Source organism: Sturnus vulgaris, unplaced genomic scaffold, assembly GCF_052056855.1.
Source record: "Sturnus vulgaris isolate bStuVul1 unplaced genomic scaffold, bStuVul1.hap1 Scaffold_195, whole genome shotgun sequence".
Lineage (NCBI taxonomy): Eukaryota > Metazoa > Chordata > Aves > Passeriformes > Sturnidae > Sturnus > Sturnus vulgaris.
Genome location: NW_028276170.1, coordinates 4,138,920 through 4,164,847, shown reverse-complemented (window position 1 = coordinate 4,164,847; position 25,928 = coordinate 4,138,920). Strand labels below are relative to the sequence as shown.

At 55.0% G+C, this 25,928-nt stretch overlaps 1 pseudogene; it reads left to right on the top strand.

Annotated features, from left to right (window-relative positions):
- The window catches only part of LOC148218018 (uncharacterized), a 97,308-nt pseudogene that overhangs the window by 49,481 nt on the left and 21,899 nt on the right, over positions 1-25,928 (top strand).

The window sequence follows — 25,928 nt, the reverse complement described above, 5'->3', positions numbered from 1 at the left end:
ACTTAAAAAAAACCCCAAAACAACAGCGTCGTTTGTCATAAGACCTGTATTATATTTTGTTAAGGTTTCATAAACCATTAAAATTTTAAAAAGTGAGAGTCGTTTCTGCACTTCCGGGGTAGGAGGTACAGCTGGAAGGAGGGATGGGTGGCGGAAAGCTGGTTTAAAGGGTCTTCACTTATTCTCATTACACTGCTCTGAGTTTTTCGAGTTTTCTGCCAGAAATCTTTCCCCTCCCCCACTCGTCCATAGGGATTTGGGGCAGTTTTTCCTTTTTGTGGGGGAAATCAAAGCCATGCACTGATGCTCCTAATTAGGGATAGGAGAAGTGAGGCTCCAGGGCTTCCCGCTGAGACGGAGGCAGCGAACACGCAGGGCTGGGAAAGGCGTGCCGGCAGCTGCGGAGAACTTTGTTTGTGTTTCCAGGCCAATGGCGGCTCGGGCCCGGGCCCGTTCCAGGGCTGTTCCTCATCTCCGCCTTTGCCCTCCCACAGCCCGGGGGGCCCTGAGAGCGCGGGCCGAGGCTGGGCCGTGTGCAGAGCCCGGCCCTCGCTGCCATTGGCTGATTGTGCCAATGTCACTCCTGGTTGTCGCGCGCTGATTGGGCAGAGCAGCAAAGGCGCCATTGTGGCAGCGTCTGTGCGGGCCCGGCAGCGGCGGCAGCGGCCGGAGCCCGGGGAGGCGGCGGCGGAGCTCGGAGGCGGCCCCAGCGCAGGTGGGAGCCGCGCTCGGTTGTGCGGGGGCTCGGGGCTCGCTGCGGGCCGAGGGGGCGGCAGGGGGCTCTGGCGGGTTGTGCCGGTGCCGGCCCGTGTTGGCGCTGGGCTGAGGGCGCTGCGGGAGCGGCTGCCCGCGGTCTCCTTCCCGCTGGGGCCTCGGCAGGAGCCGGTGCCGGAGCAGCGCTGGCTCGTCCCGGTTGCTGTGGGTGGCACAGAGGTGTCTGCCCTGTGCCCGGGGCTGTGCGGGAAAATTCCCGTGGCCAGAGGTTTGTGTGCCCGCAGGAGACAGAGGAGTCCTGTAAAAGTGACTTTATTGATGAACAAAGAGAGAGGCCATGCGGCATTTGCCATGCGGTCTCTAAAGCGCCGCCTCCTTTTTATCCTCATTTTCCCGTCTGCACCTCCCTCTCCCATTCCCTACTGGCTGAGGTACTTGGAGGGTTCAGACTTCCCAATCCACCTACAGCATGTCCCCCTTAATATGCACCCCTACTACGATATTAATCTTACTGCTTTCAATCCCTCCTTCTCTCATTTTCTCAAGAATTGCCTTTACTAACTTTTAATTTCCATCGACTCAATCTCTTTTCCTGCATCCTCTTTGGCGCAAGGTGTCGTGCATGGTAAAAAGCTGAGAGTTGCTGCAGCACGTCTGAGGAGGAGCAGCATTCGTTTCACCCATGGTCTGCCAGGGAACCACGAAAACGTGTCCCACTCCCTTCCTTTCCACATTTGACCGGAATATGAGCTACTTTCTCACTTCCTTTGTTATCTGTTTCACCACTTTTCCTTTGTGATCTGTTTGCAAACAGCAGTTTGAGTCATTTAATTTTCCACAAACTTCTCCACTTTCTGTTAATAGATCATCTGATTCCATTCCATCGGGAAACGTTGCATTCCTCATCTGAGTGGATTGGTCGGGAAGAAGGTGAGGAGCTGGAGCTGTCTGGTTGGGTATTATTTCGAGGACATTGTGTAATCTAATTATGCTATTGAAATGATAAATGACTTCTCTGTCTCCTGATATGAATTCGTTAGGGCTCCCAGGGGCTGGTCCATGGTGGTGTAGGATTTGTTCTGGTGTCTGTTCATCTTTTTTCCAGTTTTGGGGTGCTCCCTGCAGCCAGGGCTGCATCAATTGACCACGTTAATCTTATGAAATCATCAAATACTTCGATCCCCAACTGGTTTCTCTGGATTAGCAAAAACACCCCAGTGCTCTGGAGAGAGGGATGATTCCCCACACACACACACTATTTTTCATGAAGGTTGCTCAAAATTCTGCATTTGCTGTTTCCCTTTGCAGCTTAACCAATTTCTGTTGCAGTCAGATATCCTCACTATGGGCTCTGCCTTTAGTTGTGCAAATTCCATCTGTGCAAGCAGGCAGAGCTGGGGGTGAGGGGCAGATGGAATTAGCCCAATTCCTCCCCCAGGCTAGAAGAGTTTGGTACATCTTGCACACATTGCCCTAGCAGTGTTAGTTTGCATTTCTAATTAAATCGCCACATACTCGAATTTCCAACTCATTTCCCTGAATTTGTGGCTGCAAAAACACCCCAGTGCCCCAATACACCCTATATAACCTGGACAGTGACAGCACAGGTTGGAGTGAGGAGAGGGATGATTTCCCCCCTGCTTTTTTTCATGAAGTTTTCCCAACATTCTCCGTTTGCTGTTTCCCTTTTCAGCTTAACCAATTTCTGTTGCAGTCAGATATCCTCACTATGGGCTCTGCCTTTAGTTGTGCAAATTCCATCTGTGCAAGCAGGCAGAGCTTGGAGTGGGGGACAGAGGAAATCTGCAAAATTCCTCCCCCAGGCAAGAATAGTTTGGTAAATTGTCCATACATTTCTTCAGCAGAGTTAATTTGCATTTCTAAAGCTGCTCTCCTGACTCTGCCTGGAATGAATCTTATAAAAGTAGGATTATTAAGAAAAAACCTTCTAATGGTGTAGTCTTGTCACCAAAACTGCGGGAAGAACTAAAACTCTTCAACACCATTTCTACTGTTAGAGAATCAAGGAATTGCTTGATTCTGGCCAGGATGTGTAGCAGAAATCATTTCATCCACAAATAGCCCGGGTGTGCAGAGAAAATCATTCCATGACACGTGAGTTTAACTAGATTTTCCCTTAACTTTTTACAGTTTGAACCCATAGAAATCCATTAGTTTAATGTTCATTGCTTCCAAGTTGTGTAGTTGTTACTATGTAATTTCCTATCGACCCCGGATTTCTTCCCCTCTATATTAATTAGGTCCGCACTCCTGGATTTCCTTCTCAGCCTTTTGCAGACCAGGCATCTCCAACTATGCCAGGGGCAGTGTCTGGGGTGGGTGTTCCTTGATGTTTGCTGATTGGCCTTAATGGTCGTAATCTTTGTGAGTATCTTTTGGGCTATTCCCAGTCTATTGAGATGTTAAAGTCCTCTCTGTTGAGTGGAGGAACATTCCTTAGAAATCTCTTTAAAATTCGTTTCCCCAATGCAAAGCACATGAAGCCTGAGTATAGAAATAGATTTTTAAAATTACACTCGTTATATTTTCCGACCATGGAATCCCCGGCAGCCCAGTGTGTGAGTGTAACTGAGGGGCAGAGTGGAATTGTGCCGTTGTCTTCCCCAGCAGCTGTGGCAGTGCAGGCACAGAAAGCAGCGAAGCTCCAGCAGTGGCAGCAAGGATTGGCCCCAGTGTGTGGAGATGCCAAAGGAGGGTGCCCAGGCAGAGGATTTCAGCAGAGGATCTGTGGGCAGGCCCAGGGGCTTGGCCCGATGTGGAGCCCTGGCTGCTGCTGCGTTGCCTTCAGTGCAGGGTCAGTGGTGCCCTCCCATGCTGCTCCTGCAGCCGGGAAGTCCAAATTCCTTTGGCATGGCCCTATGTAACATCCACATCCCATTCCAATTTCTTTTCTGAGTCTGGTAGAGCCATGGCTGTGGCGTCAATCACTTTGTTTTTTCATTTTGTCAAGTTTTGTTCTTTTTCTTATGTCCATACCATAATACTAGGGCTGTCTGGGGTTAAAAAGTCGTACAATATTCGGGCTGGAACAGAGAATCCTCAATGCAGGTTCTGCAAATCCCTGTTAATCCTCAGAATTGTCCCAGCTGTTTTTTAGTGCTGGGTAATATTGCTTCTGAGATTCCCTGGTCCCTCTCTGGGTTAATACACCACAAACCTTGAGTAAAAATATGTCCGAAATATTTTATTTTTTCTCCACCATTTGCGCTGTTTTTTCAAATAATCAAAAATATTTTTTAGCCTGAACATTCAGCCATTTCACAGAGGCTTCTTCTACCACTTCTTGTCCTCCTGATTGCAGCAAGTCATCCACATCCTGCATTAACCCAATCCCTGCGGGTGGGGTAAATTCTTGTGATATTTTCTACAAGGCTTGCCCCAGTAAGGCTGGTGCTTCCGTGCATCCCTGCAGAAGGACCGTCCATGTCTTTCCCATTTTCCCTTCTACCTCTTGTTCCCACTCAAAGGCAAAATCCAGTTTACCATCCTGTGTCAGTGGGCATCCCCAGAAAGCATCTTTGCCATCAAGGACTGAATGGTGTCAGTGTGAGGAGGGCACCTGGTTGAAGATGGTGTAAGGATGTGAGAGCCCCTGGGTGCTGGGGCCCCCTTGGGCCCTGGGGTTCATCCCTCAGGGGCTGTAGAAACTCTGCCATGACCTTTGCATTCCCATTGGCCTTTTCCTCCTCCCTTCTTGCATTCCCCTGCTGTGTCTTTGTGACCAAGTGCTCCAGGGGCTTCTTCTGCCCCTCCTGCAGCCCCCTCAGTGCCTGGGGGTGCTCATCCTCTGACAGCTGCTGAGCTTTCTGCTAAATCATTCCTTTCTGCAGTGACCCAAAGAAAGTCCAGGACACTCCCCTTCACCCATTCCCTTCCCAGCACACCATCACCATCCATCCCCTGTTGTGTAAATCCCTTCTGGACTTCTCTTCATGCCTCCCTGGGTGTCCCTGACCTTGATTACGTCTGGGAGAATGTGCAAACTCTCTCAACATGCTCCCAAGGGCCCCTTGAGAGATATTTTGGGATCATCAAGCCTTTGGTCAGGAGCCCTTCCTGGCTTTCACTTTCTACCCTCCACGGGTGCGCTGCCATATTTAGTCCCCGAAGATGCCACTGTAGTCACTGCTGAGATTTTCAGTGCTCTCTGGCTGCCGACTCTTCCCGGCCCCCCCCCCCCCCGACCTGTCACTCGTCTGTCTCCTCGTCCCAGCGCCCCCCGGCAGGGGAATTTGGGGAGGTGGGAGGGGGGGAGCGCCAAGGCCGGGCCCCCCCGCGCTGTGGTGGCGGCAGCGGCTGCAGTGGGGAGCGAGTGCGGGCGGGAGCGGCCGAGAGCCCAGCGCTGCCCCAGCCCGAGCTGCCCCAGCTCCATCGCTGCCCCTGCGCTGGGATGCTGTGGGTTTGGGGGGAAGAGGGAGCCTGCAGTGGGTGCTGGGCCTGGGGGCAGCAGGAGAAGGGAAGGAGAAGCAGGGTTGAACAAATTGGTCAAATGCTGCACGTGGGAGGAGCAGGTGGGATTGTGCAGGAGAAAGAGGACTAATGGGAGGAAGAGGAGTGTGAGGAAGAGTAGGGACACCAGAGGAGGAGCAGAAATGGGAAGCGGCACAATGTTCCACTCCTCCCTGTATCTGCTGCCTCTCCCACAGCCCCAGGAGCGTTGCTCCCCCCACCTGCAGCAAGTGACTGAAGATGATGATCCATGATTTTCACAGGGGTGAAACTTGGTGTTTGTGAGTTCTATAGGGCTAAATGTTGGTGCTTTTGTTTTTGCAGGGGCTGAATCTTTATATTTTAGAGGAGATTTGGGCTGAAACTTGCTTTTTGGGGAGGTTTTGATCTGTGTCTTGATGTTTGGATAGTTTTTTTGCTGAATCATTGTGTTTTGGAGGTTCTTATAGACACAAGATGACCAATGACTTCCTGAGATGAACTTTGGAAGGAGGAACCCCCACCCCAAGGTGCTCTCTTGTGTTTTCCCCCAAACCACGATTTGTCATTCCAAAGGCGTGGGTGGATGGAGGAGGAAGAAAAGCCTCGGAGATCTCTCACAAGGAGGGGCTGCAAACCCAGCACAGGGGGCTGCAAGGAGGAAAGACCCTCCCTGAGCCGGGAAGGCGGCCGGAGATCCAGGCAGAGCTCAGAGCTGGTGGAGAAGCCTCATGGAGGGGAGAAGCCCCAAAAGTGCTCAGAATGTGGGAAGGGTTTCAGCTGGAGGTCTGAGCTGATCCGACACCAGAGGATCCACACTGGGGAAAAGCCCTACGAATGTGGGAAATGCGGGAAGAGTTTCAGCACTATTTCTTATCTGATGCATCACCAGGTGATCCACACAGAGGAACGGCCCTACACCTGCTTGGAATGTGGGATGAGCTTTGGGTGGAGCTCTGCCCTGAAATACCACCAGCGCATCCACACTGGGGAGAGGCCCTACGAGTGTCCCAAGTGTGGGAAGAGGTTTCACACCAGCTCCAATCGCCTCAAACATGAGCGGATTCACACAGAGGAGAGGCCCTTCCGCTGCCCCGACTGCGGGAAGGGCTTCAAGCACAAGTCCACCCTCATCAGGCACAGGCGCATCCACACTGGGGAGAGGCCCTACGAGTGTCCTGAGTGTGGGAAGAGCTTCTCACAGAGTTCAGCCTTGACCAAACACCAACAGAGGCACCACTAAGGGAAGCCCTGAGAGTGTCCCGAGTGTGGGAAGAGCTTCGTGCTCTGTTCCAGCTCCATCCCCCATGGGAAGATTTGTGTTGGATGATTCCCCAGTGACCCCCATTGGGCAGAGCCCTGGTGAATCGTGGTCCTGGTTATCCCCGTTTGGTGGTGGAAGTGGCTGGAGAGATTTCTTTCCCTTCTCTTGGTGCTGCTGTGATTTGGTTGGTAATAAATTCCCTCGCTGTGCCCAGGCTGGCTCTGTTGTTCCCGTGCTGGTGCACGAGGCCCCGGGGATGGGCACAAGAAGGGCTGACGTGTCTCAGGTGATTCCCAGGGAGGTTTTGAGGGGCTCCAGGGTCATTCCCAGGGCAGGGCCCGAGGGGGGGACACGCTCTGCCCCACGCTCACCTCTGCGCTCCACGAGGAACGGGCTGGACAACTCGTAGTTGTGCCGGCAGTGCCTGTCCAGCGCAGCCCGTCTGGACTCCATCCATTGCGGGTCGCTGTTCCAGTGCCTGGCAGCCTTGTCCCCAAAGGAGGTGTCCCCACGTGCAGCCCCAGATCGCTGCCCAAGTGCAGGAACTGCTCCCGGTTGGAGATGTTCCTCTCCACGAACCTCAGCCGGTCGGTGCCGTGAATGAAGTGACACTCGGACTAGACCATCTCCTGGAACAGCTCTGTGTGTGCAGGACACAGGTCCAGGGGCCCCCCCCAGCAGCCCACAGTAGCCAAGAGCTCCGGGGCAACCCCGACCTTGCACCCCCAGTGCCCCACGGCCGCCATGGGACCCTTCTTCCCGCAGTCCCAGTTCCTCTTTTCCAGGTTTCTCTGTATTTTCCTCCCCCTTTCCCAACACTCCCCAGTCACCAGCCCTCCCCAACATCTGTTTGGGGGTTCCACCTCCCCATTTCCCTTTCTCTCCCCACCGTTCCCACCACTTCCCTTCCCGCCCCTCCCGCTCACCCGAGAGCTCCGCGCCCCCAGCCCGGGGGGCTCCCAGTGGCACCAGTAGGGCCCCAGCTGCCCCACACGCCCCATGGCCAGCGCCGGGCAGGGTCTGACACCTCCCCCCTGCTGGAACCCTGGAAACTGAGGGGTTTGGGCTTTCTCTGCTGACAGGCATTGAACCCCAGGAAAACACTGCTTTTGACCTGAGGCCGTGAAAAAGGCTTCCAAAATTGAGTGATAGAACTGGGATCACTGGTGTGTAGTTTGAATAGAAGTGTGTAATGTCCCATGGTGGAAAATTTAGGGCTTGGGGTTTTAGAATATATTAATATATATATATATAAAGCAAGATAGAGATTTCAGGGTGGCGGATTCTTTCTTCTTCACGGGTCTAGGTGGTACTTTTGTAATTGGATAGATAATTCCCCATTTCAGGTCACAGCTGATTGATTGTTGGGTTAATAGTAAAAAGAATTTAGGTGTCTGTTCTTAATTGGACAGATTGGCCCTTAAAAGGCCTTGTAGAGAGAGAGAGAGAGATACGTGTCCATTTTTAGCCTGTTAGCTGTAAGTGCTGTAGAACTCACTGTAATATAGAGAAGAATTAATAAACATCTGAGTCCGAACACGAAATTCCATCTCTCGAGCATTTAATCCTCACTCTGGAACAACAAAAAAGAAGATAATACACGATATCCCCCCTCCCCAAATTCTCCTGGCGGGGGGCGCTGGGGGCGGGGCGCGGGTGGAGTCCAGGTGAGGAGCTCTGGGCGCTCTGGGACTGCCTGAGGAGTCATCAGCGCCGCGCGCTCTGATTGGCTCAATTATTTTGGTGCCTTCTCTGATTGGCTGAGGAGAGGCCCTGGAGTTGAGAGGAGCACCGGGAGAGATCCTGCCCCAGGCTGGCGGTGGAAGAACATCCAATTAACAAGGCATGCAGATCATTTCCCAGCGGTGCCCACACTCCTGTAGGAACTAAATGCACCGAGGATCTCACGAGGGTCACCAGCTCTCTGGCGGCCAAATCCAGCCCTGCGCTCCCTGCGGGTGCGGGCACTCTGGGAAGGGCTCAGCTGCGGGTCAGATGGCCGGAGAGTGGCTTGGTGGTCACCTCGTGTGTGAGGCAGTGATGGGCTGGGGAGATGCGTGGACACCACATGATCAGAGAGCTGACTGGGTAAAGGGACACGGCAACAGCGACACCGCAGTGACAGGCAGCCAATGTGGGCTTGTTTCAGTAAAGTTTGGGTTAAGTTTGGGTTAAGTTTCGAGTATAAAAAGCCTCAGTTGGTTACAATAAACGATCTTCTTCGGAGCAAGCAATCAAGTCCGTGTGTCTTTGTTCCTCATTGCTACACATGACCATGAGATGGCCATGACGATGACTCAGCTGTGATCCTGACATGACCATCATATGATTGTGGCCATGAGTTGACCACAAGACGAGCACAAGATGAGCATGACCATGAGATCACCATGACTTGGGGGTTGGCTTTCTCCTTTCCTCTCTGCCTATGGATTTTTTTTCCCATAGACATGCCAACAAGCACTGATGGCTAGGTTTCAGCAGTGATGGTTAGTGACAGGGGGAGGCAGAACCTTCTTGGTATTTTGGGGGTTTCTCTTGGAGTGCCAGGGGAGACAGGGGGGAAGGAAAGGGGGAACACTGTGGAATTAGAAGCAGGTAAAGGAGGGTGGGGGCAGTTGCTGGCTCTCGCTCGCTTTTGGCTCTCGGAGCAGAAAGGTCATTGCTACCCCCCCACCATCCCAATGCCGGGAGCTGCCTCTCTGTTTTGGACCCCTCACCCCTGCTTGGACGCCCTCCTGCTTCAGCTTGCTGTTTTCCCAGCATCCTGCCTCTCCTCCATCCCTTCCCATCTGGGACACAGCTGCCATCACCCCAGTGCCCCTGCAGCCGCACGGGGATCGTCGCACCTGCCCATCAGGAGCCTGCCAGAGCTCACTGCCAGCTGTGACAGCAACTGCACCAAAGGGGAAAGTGCCTGTGGCCCAGAGACTGGAACTGGGCTCCTGTTCTGTTTGTTGTTAATTTCATAGTTGCTGTTATTCCTATTTCCATATCATTGCCTGAGAGCCCCTTAATTTCAAAATTATACAGAGTGTTTATGACCCTCTAAAACTGGTGGAAAGCAGCAGGATCTTCCCTAATATCGGCTTCTGTGCTAGTTTCACCTGGGGAGAAGAAACTCAAGAGAGAAATTCTCTCTGTGAGAACTCCCTCTGGGAGTTGATGGGACCAATTGGAGGCTGGTTTGGTTACTGACAGCCTGAACAACCAATTGGAGAAAGTTAGTTCGCTCGGTGAGCACACCTTTTGAAGGCGGTAACCCGGGAAAAAACTCTCATTTATTTCCGGTGGCTGAGCAGGTAACAACGGCCCAGCCCGGGCTCCCTCCCATGTGGGGGGAGCTCGGGAAGCCGCTGGGCCCCGTTTGCAAACCAGGGAACCCGATGGCCGGGGGGAGGAAAGGCTCATTGATGAGACCTTAGCCCGGCTTCCTCCCCTACGAGCCCGCGGCTCTGGGGGGGCCCGGCTCCTGCTGCTGGCTCGGAGCAGCTTTGGAGGGGCCGAGCCCGCCCAGCCCCCGCACGGCCTGGGGGAGGCAGCCGGGCCCTGTCTGGAAGCAGGGGTGGCCATGGGCAGTGCGGGGCTGCAGCAAGCTCCAGAAAAGCTGATTAACATCTCAGCCGCCCCCACACCCAGCGCCGTGACTTTTGTGGGAAACTTTAACTCTTTAGTGCTCAGGTAAGATTTTGCAGACCTCCGGCTTTCCTTTGAATATGAGAGGGTGAAAAGGAGATGCTCCAAAGTCAATGAAGCAAGAGCTAAGTTTCTTTAGAGGGAAGGAGAATGAGGAGATGCTGTGAAGATGGCTGAAAAATCCTTTTGTAAGATTGTAGGGATGAACTGATGTACTGAATATTCCTATAAACCATGGAGAAAGACATGGGGGGTTGGAGATGTTCCATTTGATAGATTGTTAATCAAAGGCATCTGTGTTGAGAATCCTTCACCCCGAGGAGAAAAGGGGATCTCTTTTTCTGGAGATGAAACATGAACAGAGAGAAAGAGAGATAAAGAGAATTTTAGTTTGGAACAGTTAATTCTTAAAACTAAATACCTCATGGGTTTAACATGGCCCATAAGCACAGCTTTGGGAAAGCTGTGAAAATGGGAGGAACTTCACGACTTTGCAAGTTTTTTCCCGGGCGGATGCAAATCCTGAAAGTGAAACCACGAGAGGACTGGTTTTTTCCCTTCTTGTGGTGAAGTCCCTATGGCCTGACAAGAGGAAACTTCTCTCTCCAAAGTGAACTGAAAAGGACTATTTAAGTTGGGAACTGACTGAAGTAGTTTTTTGTATGTTTGTTTTGTTGTTATGAAGGTTGGGAGAGGGAAGGAAGGAGTGGTCTGAAGATATTCTGAATTTGCTTTTCTTTCTCTTTCTTTGTGTAGTTAATAAAGTCTTTTATACCCTTTTTAAGTTTTAGTCCTGCCTTGCTCTTTTGCTCCTGGTTCTGTCTCACAACAGAAAAATGAGTATATTTAAATTGGCAAGTCAAAACTATAACAATGGAGCAGAGTGTCAGCAGCTGCAGCTAAGGGCTCGTGTCCCATCAGAGTCTCTAACGATGGCACCAACGCTGCTGCCTTGCAACAGCCGACTCTGGAAGGCGAGTGTGCCCTCGAGCAGAGCCGCTGAGGTCAGTCAGGGGGACAGGCTGCAGCTGAAGCTGCCAAGCGTTGCTGTGATTCTGGCAAGGCAAGAGAAAACCATGGTGACCACTTTCCCTTACACCCTTTGCCAAGCCACGAAAAATTGTGCCCATAGCATCCCCTCTTTTGGCATCCTGTCTGGTGTGCATGTCTTCCTGAGGAGGTACAAGCCTTCTGGGTGCTGCTGTTCCTGTGCACACTCTGGTGATTTTTCTCTGGTGTCCAGAGCCACGCTGGCAGCAGGAGCTCTGCAGGCCAGCTCCAGGAGACATCGTTCTTGCCATGGTGGCAGCAGCTCTGTGGGTCCCGAGCTCAGTGTCAGGGGAGTCTTGGCCACACAGCACAGTGGCCTGGACAGCTCTGGGGACCCGGGCTGATCGCCAGCGCTGCCACTTCCCACTGCTCCTCGCCTGCAGCAGCCAGTGGCCGTGCTCCAGCAGGGCCTGCTTGGGGTCCTTGTCACTCCTTGTCCCTGGCCAAGCAGCCTGGGCACCTCGGGGCTGTCCCCACCGTCCTGCTGAGGCCAGGCCTCGAGGGCTTCTGCCACGGGCACCAGAGACGCGTCGGGGAAGTGCCAGAGCAGCCGGCTGGCAGGAAGAAGGTGGCTGTCTGGGGGCTGCTTATGGCCTCTGCCACCCAGTTCCTCAGGGCTTCCCACCAACCCATCCACACAAGTCCTCCTGGCCCATCACAGCCTCCCGCCACCCAGCGCCACACGCATCCCCCTCACGCCTTCCCACTGCCTTCTCCGGGCAGGCCTTGGCAGCACCGCAGCCCTTCATGGCCTCCCACTGTCCCGTGCCCTCCACGCCTCCCCCAGGCCTGCCTGGCTGCTGAAGGAGCTCCAGAGGAGCCGCATCAAGAGGCCTCAGCAATCCAGCCAGCAACACACGGGCAGGACACAGATGGCGCTTCCAGGCTGGCAGAGGGGTGCTGGCCATCTCCAGGGACCGGTCTCTCAGGGATCCCCGCCGCAGCTCCGGCCTCTGCCCGCCCGCTCTGTCGGAAGCCTTAAGGCTTCCACAGAACCACCAAAGGCCAAGGGCCTTTTGGCCACTTTCCCTTCCACTTCGCATGCTTGGCCAACTTGGCGAGCACAAGCACCCTTTTTGCCCTCTTCCCCATTGGCCTGAAGACTCTGCACCAAAAGAAAGCTCCTGGACCTCTGTGTATGACAACAGCAATTTACTAATCCTACAATGGGGTGAAAGAACGTCCTTGAAGTGCAGAGGTGTTCCCTGCAGGCTCAGGTGGCCCCAGCAGACGCAGCCTCCCAGGTCAGTTCTCCACAGTGCTCACACAGGACAACCAGCCCCTGCGACACAGGGAAGGCCGTGACTTCCAGAGCCGGCGGAATCCATCTCGCATCTGCTGGAGTCGGGAGGAGGGAATGCTCTGTACAGCTCTGTTGATGTACAGAGTCTGAAGAGCCAGGCATGAGATGGCAGGGCTGGTGTCATCTGTCATGTCCTGAAGGGCTGGAAGAGAGAGGAACAGAGCCACAGTCAGAGCCTACATCTGCAGGGACCTGGGGAGACCCTCCTGCCCCATCCCTCCCACACGGCAGCTCTTGCCATGGCCTGGAGGAAGCAGGAGACAGCAAGGATCAGCTGGAAGGCGCTGGCCACGAATGTCCCTCCCGCAGGCCCCTGGAAGGTCTCTGTGCTCTGCCCACGCCGCCCCTCGTGCGCGCAGGGAGCAGAGCCCTCCCAGCCGGGACAGGGAACGCAGCTGCCAGCGCCAGTCCCCGCTGACAGCCCGCTGGCCTCACTCACCCCTGCACATGAGCTGCAACTCTCGCTGCTGCTCTCTCAGGAACCGCCCGGCCATCCCTGCCAACACAGAGCCTGTCACGGCCCCAGCCGCACAGCTGCCCCGCAGCGGCGCTGCCAGCCCTGCGGCCACAGCAGCGCCTTCCCCTGCAGGGCTCAGGCCCGGCCCTCGCCGCATCCTGACGCCCAAGGACACGGCTGCGAGAGGGCGGCAGCGGCGCCGAGGGCAGGCGGGGCTCCAGAGCCCCGGCCCGGATGGCGCTGCCGGGGCAGCAGGCGGGGCTGGGGCCGAGCTGCGGCGGGGCGGGGAGGGAGCCGGGCTTGTGGCTCACCAAGAAACCTGAGGGCCGCCTCTCGCAGGGGCTCCTGTGGGCTCCGCAGGTACGGCAGCGCCTGGCGCAGCAGCTCGGCCGCTCGGCTCCTGTCCTGTGCCAGCTGGAGAGAGCGGCAGGGGACGGAGGGAAGGGTTGGCGCGGGCTCTGTCCCTTGGCCCCGGCCTGCCCTGCCCGCACAGCCCTGAGCGGGGCAGAGGGCCCGGCAAGGCGCGGGCTTGATGGAGCTCGGGGCTCCATCAGCTCCGGCCCTGGGGCCAGAGGAGCCTGGAGAAGAGCCCGCGTGGGCAGCGCAGGGAAGGGAGCAGCGTTCTTACCAAGCACTCGCCAAACCTCCACATCTGATCCGCCATCAGCAGGTGCTCAAGATCTCTCCTCTTCAGGAAGCTTAGTGCTGAAAGCAGCGTTTCACAAGAGGCCTGCAGAGCAGCAGAGACCCAGAGATGGCACCGCAGCCCAGGGCACAGGACCTGCCTCCCTGTGCCAAGGCCAGGAGGAGGCTGGAGCCCATGAGGTGCCCATGAGGTGCAGGGAGACAGCTGAGCCCCACTGCCAGGAGGACAGCAGCGCCCAGGAGTCCTCACCTCTGCCACACACATGTTCTCATCGTGGCAGTTGAAGAAGAGTGGCAGCAGGCTCTTGCTCACAAGCATCTTGAGGGGCTTTTTACCCTTGGCCGCTACCAACCTCATCACCACTTGGAAGAGGCGAATGGAGAGCAGCTGCACATGGCGGTTGTCCTGTTGGAAAGGAAGCAAAAGCCCTCCTCATCAGCTGCTCCAGACCCCTCTGTGCACAGGCCCAAAAATCCACGGGGCCCCACACTTGGGGGCAGCACCCAGTGGCCGTGGCTGGGGGCACAGAGCCTTACGTTGTCCAGCAGTGGCCAGAGCGCGCCAGCCAGCCGCAGGGCGATGGGGCTGGGTATTGCGAGGTGTCTGTGCGAGAGCAGAAAGCTGAGCACCGCGACGGTCATCTCAACGATGTCTTCATCTGCATCCCACAACAGGTCCACAAGGCTTTCTGTCAGGCTGTACATTCTAATGCTCTGCATGGAAGACAAGGCAGGGCAAGCCCACGCTGCTGCTGCTGCTGCTGTGGAGCCCAGGGGCCGAAGGGCTGTCCTGAAGCACTCGGGCAGCTGAACAGCAACGCAGGAGAGCTGGGAGCAGCTGCCACAGCTCCCAAAGCCCAGCCAAGCCCAAGGGGCTGCTTTCCCCAGCCCCACGCTGCCCGCACAGCTTCAGCCGCTGCTGTCTTCTCACCATCGAGGGGTCCTTGCTGAGCTGCACGAGGCCTCTGAGCACCAGGCGACGCATCTCCCTGGACGTGCTCTGCAGGCGCCTTGCCATGATCTCCAGGAGGCTGTCACCCCATTCATTGATGTCCAGGAGGTCCAGGACCTGAAAGGCACAAAGCAGTGACCGGGGTGCCCAACTGGCAGGAGCTCAGAACTGCACAGGGCTGAGCCAAGGCAGCAGCACAGGGCACGGGCACCGTCCCAGGCAGCTGCGGCTGTGAGAGGGCAGAGAGGTGGGAGGCAGCTCAGCTGTGCTGCCCATGGGGCTCACCTCCACAAGGAACGCCATGGCAGGCAGCTGCCAGTCTGAAATGTCTTGGCTGAGGAGCTCCAAGAGGCAGGAGATGAAGCTGCAACACCAGATCATGGAGACACAGCGCATCTCCCTGGTGGGGGGAAAAGGCATCATTGCCCCTGAGCCGAGAGGACAAAGCTCTCCCAGGAGTGACCCACGGAGCTCTGGTCTTTTCCCAAGCCCCCCGTGGGCGCTTTGGGAGGCGGCTGTTCCCGGGCACCCTCCTGTGCCAGCCTTTTCCAGTCTGCTCGTCTGTCTCTGTGACAAAGCCCTCTCACCCCTGCCCATGGGAACTGTGTGGGGCACCCTGGGCACAAGTGCCGGGGGCAGCAGGGAGAAGGGGGTCTCACCTGGCCAGGAGTCCCACTGCATAGTGGTGGGTGTCAGTACAGAGCAGCGTGTCCCAGCCAGCCTTGCCTTCCATGGCTACCACAACACGCTCACACTGCACTCGGCAGAGCAGGACCTTCAGGGTCTGCACCGCAAACCTGTGTGCAGAGCAAAGCCCAGGTCATGCTGGCAGCCCTGGCTCCTGCCTTGAAAGGGATGGGGAGACTGGGAGGACTGGGATGGAGCACCTTTGGGGGTTGGTGGCAAGGCCCAGTTGCTCCTGGCACCCCTTCCAGAAGGTATCAACCTCCTCTGGTGTATCCAGTGCGCTGATGTAAACTTGGAAGAGCAGACACAGAAAGAGACGGGGAAAATACTCCAACACTATAGGTGGGCACCAGGTCAGGTTGAAGACCCTCCACAGTGTCACGGTTGCCTGGAAAGAATGAACCACCCAGAGACAACACTCAGTGCTAAGACATCCGTGTGGCAGGGCCCGAGCATGCCAGGGAGAGGCCGGAGGAGACACCGCGGAGTCACCCAGCCTGGTGCCCCTGAACCTTGCCCCTAAGGCAGGTTTCAGCGCAGTGCCTGAGGCAGAGAGATGCAGCTGGGGGGAGGACAGAGAGCTAGCTGCTGGAGAGGTGGCCTAGGGGCAAGCCAAGGTCAGTTGCAGGAACTCACAGCCAGGGCAAAGACTCCTGTGCTGTCCCCATCGGAGGTGTACACACTGTCCACTGGCCAGGCGTTCAGCACATTGAGGAGTATCTGCAGCGCCGGCTCCGCAGTCCCAGTGGAGGACATGATCACTCCCCACATGGCCGTAGCAGCTCTGTGGGGTCAGAGCTCTGTGTCAGGGGGGTCTGGGCCACAGCACTGTGGCCTGGGCTGCTGCAGGGGCCCGCGCTGGCCGTCAGCCCTGCCTCTGCCCACCGGCCCTCGCTGGCAGCACCCAGCCAGCCCACGGGGGTGCAGGCATCTTGAGGGGCAGGGAGGGAGCGTGGCAGCACGCTCAGGGGCTGACATGGCAGCACTGGCAAACGGAGGAGCCAGAGACTCCTGGAACTGTCCCCCTGTCTGGCAGTCACCAGGGACAGGCTCTACAGGGTAACGGGCCGGGGAACCCTAAACCCTCAAGGCAGGTGGGGCTGCCGTACCTGTCACCCGATGGGGCCCAGCGCAAGAGAGTCATCAGCACATCGCAGGGGTATTCCTTGGTCAGCTCCAGAAGGGCCTTGTCCAGCCTGTGCCCAGCAGACTCATTGGCCGTGAGCCACTTGTGGATGTACCTCACCATGGCTGGTACCTGCAGAAGGCCCGGAGAGACTTGGACACCTGCCCGAGCAGCAGGTTCCCCAGCTTCCCTTGAGAACTGTTGCCCTTCCCAGCCTATTGGGCTGGGCCTCAAAGACTGAAGGAACCCAGCAGAGCTGGCTTGAGGTGCCACACAATTCCTGGGGTGATCAAGCCCTGGCCACAGGCTGCTTACTTGCTTTGGATTGGAGACCCCCTTCTCCACAAGCAAATCCAGCATGGCAGCCCCGGTCTCAGCAGTGAAGAGGGGAAAGTTTGCCAAGAGCCCAGTGCCCACACCGGTGGTCTCTTCCCGCCAAAGGCACATGATGAATTCATAGATCATCTGCAGGAGAAGGGCAGGAAGAGAGGGAGAATCCATGGAGTGCTCCAAGCACGGTGCTGGGCTGAGCAGTGACAGCAGGCCCAGCCCAGGTGGGGATGGCTGCAGTACCTGCGCTGTTCTGCGGAAGCGGCCACGGGCAGGGTCCTGCTCTTGTGTCGGGTCCATGGCGGCACCTGGCAAAGAGCGAGCGCAGCCAGGGCTGAGGGGCTGTGGGAGAGGCCGGAGAACACAGGCCAGCCCTGCATTCCCAGGCAGGGACAGCCCTGGGATGCTCCAGGGATGGGGTGTGGCTGCCAGGGGGTTCAGCCCCAGCCCCTCTTCTGTCCTATCCATGGGCATGTTGGGATGGGATGGGATGGGATGGGACGGGACGGGACGGGACGGGACGGGACGGGACGGGACGGGATGGGATGGGATGGGATGGGATGGGATGGGATGGGATGGGGCTAAGCTGGCTGCAGGCACCAGCTCTGTGGCCCAGCTCTGCTACTCACCCTCTTGCAGCAGCTGGATCTGCTCCAGCTCTTCAGGCTGCTGTGCTGAGGGAGCTGCAGCCTCCTCCTCCTCCTTCACCCAGGCCAGCTTGGGCACTCTGGGTGGTGTCTGCTCCATGTCAGTGTATGGAGTTGGGACTGCTTGCAGGAGAGATGTCTTGGAAAAGCTCCAGATGAGCAAGTGCTGCAGTTGTGCCTTGTAGGCACCTGCAAGAGAGAAGCTTTGGGAAGGCTACAGGACACCGTGTCCTGCAGTCTGTCCTCGAGGTCACCTGCAGAGGAAAAGCTTTGGAAAAGCTCCGGGTCAGTAGGGAACAAGCTGGCTGTGTGGGGGCTCCTCACAGCACCGCTCTCTCCGTCCTGTCCCGACGAGTGCACCGAGCACTGTGGTGTGGCCGTGTCACCGCCAGCACCTATGTCACGACGTGTCACAAAGGGTCACCCTTGTACGCTCTGTCCCTTTCCTATTGCACGGTGACCACGGTGCACTGTGTCACAAAGAGCCCTAGGACACACCTCCACGTGCCCTGGGGACACCCACACCCCACCCCCCCCCCCCCCCCAAAGTGGCCCAGCTTGCAAGGAAGACGTTCCCCCAAGGTTCGAGGAGAGCCCAACAGGAATTTTAGGAATGGCTCAAACAACAAGCAGATGCTCCTCTGCTCTGCCTGCTCAGGGCAGCCGAAGGAGCCCCCACGGTTGCCGATGCAGCTGCAGCAGGAAGGGCATCGGGGCCTTCCACAGCAGCTGCCAGGGCCGCTCTGGGACAAGACCCGGTGCTGGGTGGCCGTCACACACACAGGAGTGTGACACAGACACGGGACATAAGGCCCAGGGCACGAATGCTGCTCTGAGCCCTGGGAGCAGTGAAATCAGCAGGTGTGGCAGAGTCCCTGCCAAAGGAGACCTGCCGCCCCCAAGGCCTGCCAATGCTGGTGCCTGCTCCTGCCACAGAGACCTGTGTCCCCTGGGGACTTCTCTGTCAGAGGACAGCCAAAGCCCGCGTGCATTGGTGTGTGTGCTCCTTTCTGCAGGCGGCTGTTGGCAGGAGCACCTGGTGGCAACACTTGGTCTCTGTCAGAAGCTGTTACTCCTTCCTGGAATGATTTTTGCTTGGAAGTGATGATCTGCAGTGTCCACGCATCTCCCCAGCCCATCACTGCCTCACACACGAGGTGACCACCAAGCCACTCTCCGGCCATCTGACCCGCAGCTGAGCCCTTCCCAGAGTGCCCGCACCCGCAGGGAGCGCAGGGCTGGATTTGGCCGCCAGAGAGTTGGTGACCCTCGTGAGATCCTCGGTGCATTTAGTTCCTACAGGAGTGTGGGCACCACTGGGAAATTATCTGCATGCCTTGTTAATTGGATGTTCTTCCACCGCTAGCCTGGGACAGGATCTCTCCTGCTCCTCCTCTCAACTCCAGGGCCTCTCCTCAGCCAATCAGAGAAGGCACCAAAATAATTGAGCCAATCAGAGCGCGCGGCGCTGATGACTCCTCAGGCAGTCCCAGAGCGCCCAGAGCTCCTCACCTGGACTCCACCCGCGCCCCGCCCCCAGCGCCCCCCGCCAGGAGAATTTGGGGAGGGGGGTATCGCGTTTAATCTTCTTTTGTGTTTTTCTAGAGTCAGGATTAAATGCTCGAGAGACGGAATTTCGTGTTTGGACTCAGATATTTTATTCTTATCTATATTACAGTGAGTTCTACAGCACTTCTAGCTAACAGGTCAAAAATGGACACGTATCTCTCTCTACAAGGCCTTTTAAGGGCCAATCTGTCCACTTAAGAACACACAGCTAAATTCTTTTTACTTTTAACCCAACAACCAATCACCTGTGACCTGCACGGTGGAATTTTCTATCCAATTACAAAAGTACCAGCAAGACCCGTGAAGAAGGTGAAAAAGAAAGAAAACTCCACCCTAAAACCTCCATCTTGTTTTATATATATATATATATATATATATATTAATATAGTCTAAAACCACAAATTCTAAATTTTCCACCATGGGACATTACACACGTCTATTCAAACTACACACCAGTGATTCCAGTTCTATCACAATTCTGGAAAGCTTCTTCACAGCCTCAGGTCAAAAGCAGTGTTTTCCTGGGGGTCAGTGCCTGTCAGCACAGAAAGCCCAAACCCCTCAGTTTCCAGGGTTCCAGCAGGGGGGAGGTGTCAGACCCTGCCCAGCGCTGGCCATGGGGCGTGTGGCGGGGGCCCGGAGCCCTTGGCTACTGTGGGCTGCTGGGGGGCTGCTGGGGGGACACCCCCGGACCTGTGTCCTGCACACACAGCGCTGTTCCAGGAGATGGTTCAGTCCGAGTGTCACTTCATTCACGGCCCCGACCGGCTGAGGTTCGTGGAGAGGAACATCTCCAAGCGGGAGCAGTTCCTGCACTTGGGCAGCGATGTGGGGCTGCACGTGGGGACACCTCCTTTGGGGACAAGGCTGCCAGGCACTGGAACAGCGACCCGCAATGGATGGAGTACAGACGGGCTGCGGTGGACAGGCACTGCCGGCACAACTACGAGTTGTCCAGCCCGTTCCTCGTGGAGCGCAGAGGTGAGCGTGGGGCAGAGCGTGTCCCCTCGGGCCCTGCCCTGGGAATGACCCTGGAGCCCCTCAAAACCTCCTTGGGAATCACCTGAGACACGTCAGCCCTTCTTGTTCCCACCCTTGGGCCTTCTGCCCCTCACCCCAAGTGACTCCGGTTGCTCTCCCAGTTCATCCCAGTCTCTCCTGCTGTCCTTACAGTCCGTGTCACCAGAGTATCTCCCATTTCCTCTCAGTCCACAGCCATTCCATTCCCTGTCCACTCCCCGAGCAGAAAAATCTCTCCAACCCCTTCCTCCCACCCAATGGGGATCACCAGGACCACGGATCACCAGGACTCTGGCCAACGAGGGTCACTGGGGATCATCCAACACCGATCCTCCCATGGGGGATGGAGCTGGAGCAGAGCACGAAGCTCTTCCCACACTCGGGGCTCTCACAGGGCTTCCCTTAGTGGAGCCTCCGTTGGTGATGGGTCAAGTTAGAGCTCTGTGAGAAGCTCTTCCCACACTCAGGACACTCGTAGGGCCTCTCCCCAGTGTGGATGCGCCGGTGGTCAGTGAGATGGGAGTTGCGGTTGAATCCCTTCCCGCAGTCGGGGCAGCGGAAGGGCCTCTCCTCTGTGTGAATCCGCTCATGTAGGAGGAGATTGGAGCTTCTCTGAAACCTTTTCCCACACTTGGGACACTCGTAGGGCCTCTCCCCAGTGTGGATGTGCTGGTGTTGTCTCAAGTCGCACCTCCACCCAAAACTCTTCCCACATTCCAAGCAGGTGTAGGGCCGTTCCCCAGTGTGGCTCACCTTGTGCCGCATCAGGCTGGAGCGCTGGCGGAAGCTCTTCCCGCATTCCCCACATTCATAGGGCTTTTCCCCAGTGTGGACCAGCACATGCTGCATCAGATTAGAGATCGTCATGAATCCCTTCTCACATTCCCCACATCTGTAAGGCCGTTCCCCAGTGTGGATCCTCTGGTGCCGGATCAGCTCGGAGCTCCAGCTGAAACCCTTCCCACATTCCAAGCACTTGTGGGGCTTCTCTCCTCCAGGAGACTTCTCCACCAGCTCTGAGCTCCGCCTGCATCTCCAGCCTCCTTCCTGGCTCGAGGAGGGTCTTTGCTCCTCACAGCTCACTAGGCTGGGTTTGCAGCCCCTCGTCCCACGGGATCTCCGGGGCTTTTCTTCCTCCTTCATCTGTTCACACCTTGGGAACGTAAAATTCTGGTTTGGGGAAAAAAACAAGAGGGGAGTGCCTTGAGTTGCGGGTCCCTCCTTGCCCAAATGTAAACCAGGAAATTATTGGGCATATGATGCCTGCAAGAACCTACAAAATACCAAGATTCAGCCTAAAAATCCTCCAAAACATCATGACACAGATAAGAAACTCCGCATAACAGCAAGATTTACCCAAAACCTCCTCCAAAATATAAGCATTCAGCCCCTGCAAAAAATCCAAAGCACCAACATTTAACCCAGTAATGCCCAGAAACACCAAGATGCACCCCTGTGGAAATCGTGGATCCCCCTCCCCGGTCGCTTGCTGAATGTGGCGAGGGCAATGCTCCTGGGGCTGGGGGTTCCTCCTTTCAAAGTGCAACTCAGGAAGTCATTGGGCATCTTGTGTCTGTAAGAACCTCCAAAACACAACGATTCAGCACAAAAATTATCCAAACATCAAGACACAGATCAAAAACTCCCCAAAAAGCAAGTTTCAGCCCAAATCCCTTCCAAAATATAAAGATTCAGCCCCTGCAAAAAATCAAAGCACCAGCATTTAGCCCAATAAAGCTCACAAACACCAAGATTCACCCCTGTGAAAATCATGCATGGTCCTCTTCAGTCACCTGCTGCATGTGGGGGGAGCAACGCTCCTGGGGCTGGGGCAGAGGCTGCAGATACAGGGAGGAGTGGAACATTGTGCTGCTTCCCGTTTCTGCTCCTCCTCTGGTATCCCTACTCTTCCTCACAGGCCTCTTCCTCCCATTATTCATCTTTCTCCTGCACAATCCCACCTGCTCCTTCCACAGGCATCCTTTGACCATTTTGTTCTTCAACCCTGCTTCTCCTTCCCTTCTCCTGCTGCCCCCAGGCCCAGCACCCACTGCCGGCTCCCTCTTCCCCCCAAACCCACAGCATCCCAGCGCAGGGGCAGCGATGGAGCTGGGGCAGCTCGGGCTGGGGCAGCGCTGGGCTCTCGGCCGCTCCCGCCCGCACTCGCTCCCCACTGCAGCCGCTGCCGCCACCACAGCGCGGGGGGGCCCGGCCTTGGCGCTCCCCCCCTCCCACCTCCCCAAATTCCCCTGCCGGGGGGCGCTGGGGCCAGGAGACAGACGAGTGACAGATCAGGGGGCTGGGAAGAGTCGGCAGCCAGAGAGCACTGAAAATCTCAGCAGTGACTACAGTGGGATCTTCGGGGACTAAACATGGCAGGGCACCCATGGAGGGTAGAAAGGGAAAGCCAGGAAGGTCTCCTGGCCAGAGGGATGATGATCCCAAAATATCTCTGAAGGGTCCCAGGGGAGCATCTTGAGGAAGTTTGCACATTCTCCCAGAGGTAATCAAGGACATGGACACCCAGGGGGGGCAATAAGGGAATTCGAGAAGGGATTTAGACAACAAGGGATGGAGGTGTTGGTGTGCTGGGAAGGGACTGGGTGAAGGGGAGTGTGCAGGAATATGGTTCAGGCAAGAAGAAGCAGCAGGAATCTATGTGGGAAGAAAAAGGATGATGACAAAGACAAAGAAGAGAAAAATACTGAGGATGGGGATGTTTTTCAGCAGGATTTTATCCTCTAAAGGTGGCAGCTGCTGCAGATCCTTTGTATCCCCGGTTGCCAGGACAGGCACACAAGGAGGTCAGGATTGCAGGGGGTTTCTCTGTGCTGGGCAGCGGCAGGAGCGGGCGCAGAGGGGCGGCACCGGGAGCACGGGCTGGGGGCCTGTGGGGAGCTGCGGGGCCGGGCCGGGGCTGTGGGGCAGCCGGGGCTCAGCGCCGGGCGCTGCCTGAGCCCAGCACCCCCCGGCAATTGCAGGCCCGGCAGTGGCCCCCGGCCCCCAGGAGGCTGCGGGACGCCCCGGCCGCTGCCCGGCCCCGTGGAGCTGCCGGCCCTGCCCGCCGGGGGGGCCGCGTTTGGACACTGCGGCAGGACAGGCACCGGCTCTGGGATACGGGCTGGCCACGGCAGCCACAGCACAAGGAGCAGCACGAAGGAACAGCTGGGAAATGGGCATTGGACGTGCAAGCATCCAGATTAGCTTTTAAGCATTTTCCTTGGGTCAGTGCAGAAAGGAATGATTTAGCAGAAAGCTCAGCAGCTGTCAGAGGATGAGCACCCCCAGGCACTGAGGGGCTGCAGGAGGGGCAGAAGAAGCCCCTGGAGCACTTGGTCACAAAGGCACAGCAGGGGAATGCAAGAAGGGATGAGGAAAAGGCCAAGGGGAAGACAAAGGCCATGGCAGAGTTTCTACAGCCCCTGAGGGATGAACCCCAGGGCCCAAGGGGGCCCCAGCACCCAGGGGCTCTCACATCCTTACACCATCTTCAACCAGGTGCCCTCCTCACACTGACACCATTCAGTCCTTGATGGCAAAGATGCTTTCTGGGGATGCCCACTTACACACGATGGTAAACAGGATTTTGCCTTTGAGTGGGAACAAGAGGTAGAAAAGAAAATGGAAAAGACATGGACGGTCCTTCTGCAGGGATGCAGGGAAGCACCAGCCTTATTGGGGCAAGCCTTGCAGAAAATATCACAAGAATTTACCCCACCCCCAGGGATTGGGTTAATGCAGGATGTGGATGACTTGCTGCAATCAGGAGGACAAGAAGTGGTAGAAGAAGCCTCTGTGAAATGGCTGAATATTCAGGCTAAAAAGCATCTTTGAGTATTTGAAAAACAAAAAGAGGAAATGGTGGAGAAAAGAGTTAAATATTCAGGAGCTAATTTGACTGAAGGTTTGTGGTGTATTGATCTAGAGAGGATCTGGGGAATCTCAGAAGCAATCCAGGACTGAAAAGGAGGTGCAAGAATTCTGAGGATTAATAGGATATTGCAGGACCTGGATTGGGGATTCCCTGTTCTAGCCAGAATATTGTATGACTTTTTAAAGCCCAATAGCTTCAATGTTGTGGTATGGACAAGAGAAAAGAAAGAAAAGCTGAGAAAGTGAAAAATAACAAAACAACTGGTGCCCTAACTAAGGCTCTTCAAGTCTCAGAAAAGAAATTTGAATTGTATGTGTGTTTTAAGAACATATTATATTACATTATTGGCTTTTTCAAATAATTAAATGAATGCTCTGTGTTGGAGAACTTTGCTGTATGAATATAGTTTTAGTTCTGCGATTAACAGAACTTATAAGTAGTAGTGATAAATATATTTTTTGGACTATAACATTTTGATGTAAAAAGCTTTTGTTCATGTAACTAACTCAGAGAATCGTAAAAAAGATAATCAGAAAATTATTCAGATTCTTGGATTATGGGACACCAGAATTCCAGGGAAGGAAAAATAATGATTTACAGGTTGGAGGGGAATGATTCTGAATAATGCATGAAGGTCTATGAATATGCAACACGTTGCTGCATTTAGGAAGTGTTTTCTGAGTCAGTGTGTGCCCTTGGCTGAAGGCCAAGCATCCGGCCATTATAACCTTTGGCCAGAGCCAGGGCAGATATTCAATTCTCTCCCTTGGAATTGATCTTTGCAATTCCTTACCCTGGGAATTCTCCACCTAGTGCGGGCTGGAGATAAGGGATGTATATTTCAAGCAGTCTGTGGCCAGAATCCTGTCTCTTGTGAAATCTCTGCCACAGGAAGCTGGGCTGGCACAGAGCCTGCCTTGGCACTTTGCTGTTCACAGCATCCACCCAGGACTCTGCCTCTCAATTACACTCACACACTGGGCTGACTGCGATTCCATTGTTGGAAAGTATACCAAATTTAAAATTTTTTACATTTCATTTTACTAGTCAGGCTCGGTTTGCCTTTCTCTCAGGAAAGAAATTTTAAAAGGTTTTTTTAAGGGATGTGGCACCACTCAACAGAGATGAGTTTAACATCTCAACAGACTGGGAAGAGCCCAAAAGATACCAACAAAGAGAACGACATTTAACAAAACATCAATGAAACATCAGCAAATATCAAGGAACACCCACCCCAGACACTGCCCCGGCATAGATGGAGACACCTGGTCTGGAAAAGACTGAGAAGGAAATCCAGGAATGCGGATCTAATTAACATCAGAAGAGGAGAAATCAATTTGCAATAGGAAACCAAACACTAAGAACTACACAACTTTGAAGCAATGAACACTAAACCAATGAATTTCATTGGGTTCGGACAGTAAAAAGGTTAGGAAAAATCTAGTAAAATTCACATCTCATGGAATGATTTTCTCTGCACACCCGGGCTATGTGTGGATGAAATTGTTTCTGTTGCTCATCCTGACCAGGATCAAGTAATGCCTTAACTCTCTAACACTAAAGATATTGTTGGGGAGATTTTTATGGTCCCTGCAGTTTCAGTGACAAGATTACACCATGAGAAAAATTTTTCACATTAATCCTACTTTTAGATTGTCAGTTAGGTTTGGGCCAGGCGTGTGACAAGCAATTTTACTCCTAGGAGAAGAGGCAGAAAAGACTTGATGGCATTGGAATATTTTTCTATATATTTGTGGTGGCTCTTAATGACGGCAGAATTTCGGAATGGATCTTTAGAAGCTCACCTTTAAGTTGCATTTTGCAAACCTAGAAGAGTATTAATGGTGAGGCTTTAACGCATAAACTGTTAATAAAAAAGCGTTAAAAAATAAAAAAGAAAAATAAAGCAGGTTGTGAGGGTGGACGTGTGAATCACCTAAAGGCTGCTCTGGAAGAAAATCCTAGCTCCAGGCAGCCAGGAGAGGAGTTTTAGAAATGCAAATTAACATTGCTCTGGAGAAGTGTGGACAATGCCCAAGGGCCTTCTTGCCAGGGGGAGGAATTTCCCTGAGTCCATCTGCCCCTCACCCCCAGCTCTGCCTGCTTGCACAGATGGAATTTGCACAACTAAAGGCAGAGCCCATAGTGAGGATATCTGACTGCAACAGAAACTGGTTAAGCTGCAAAGGGAATCAGCAAACGGAGAAT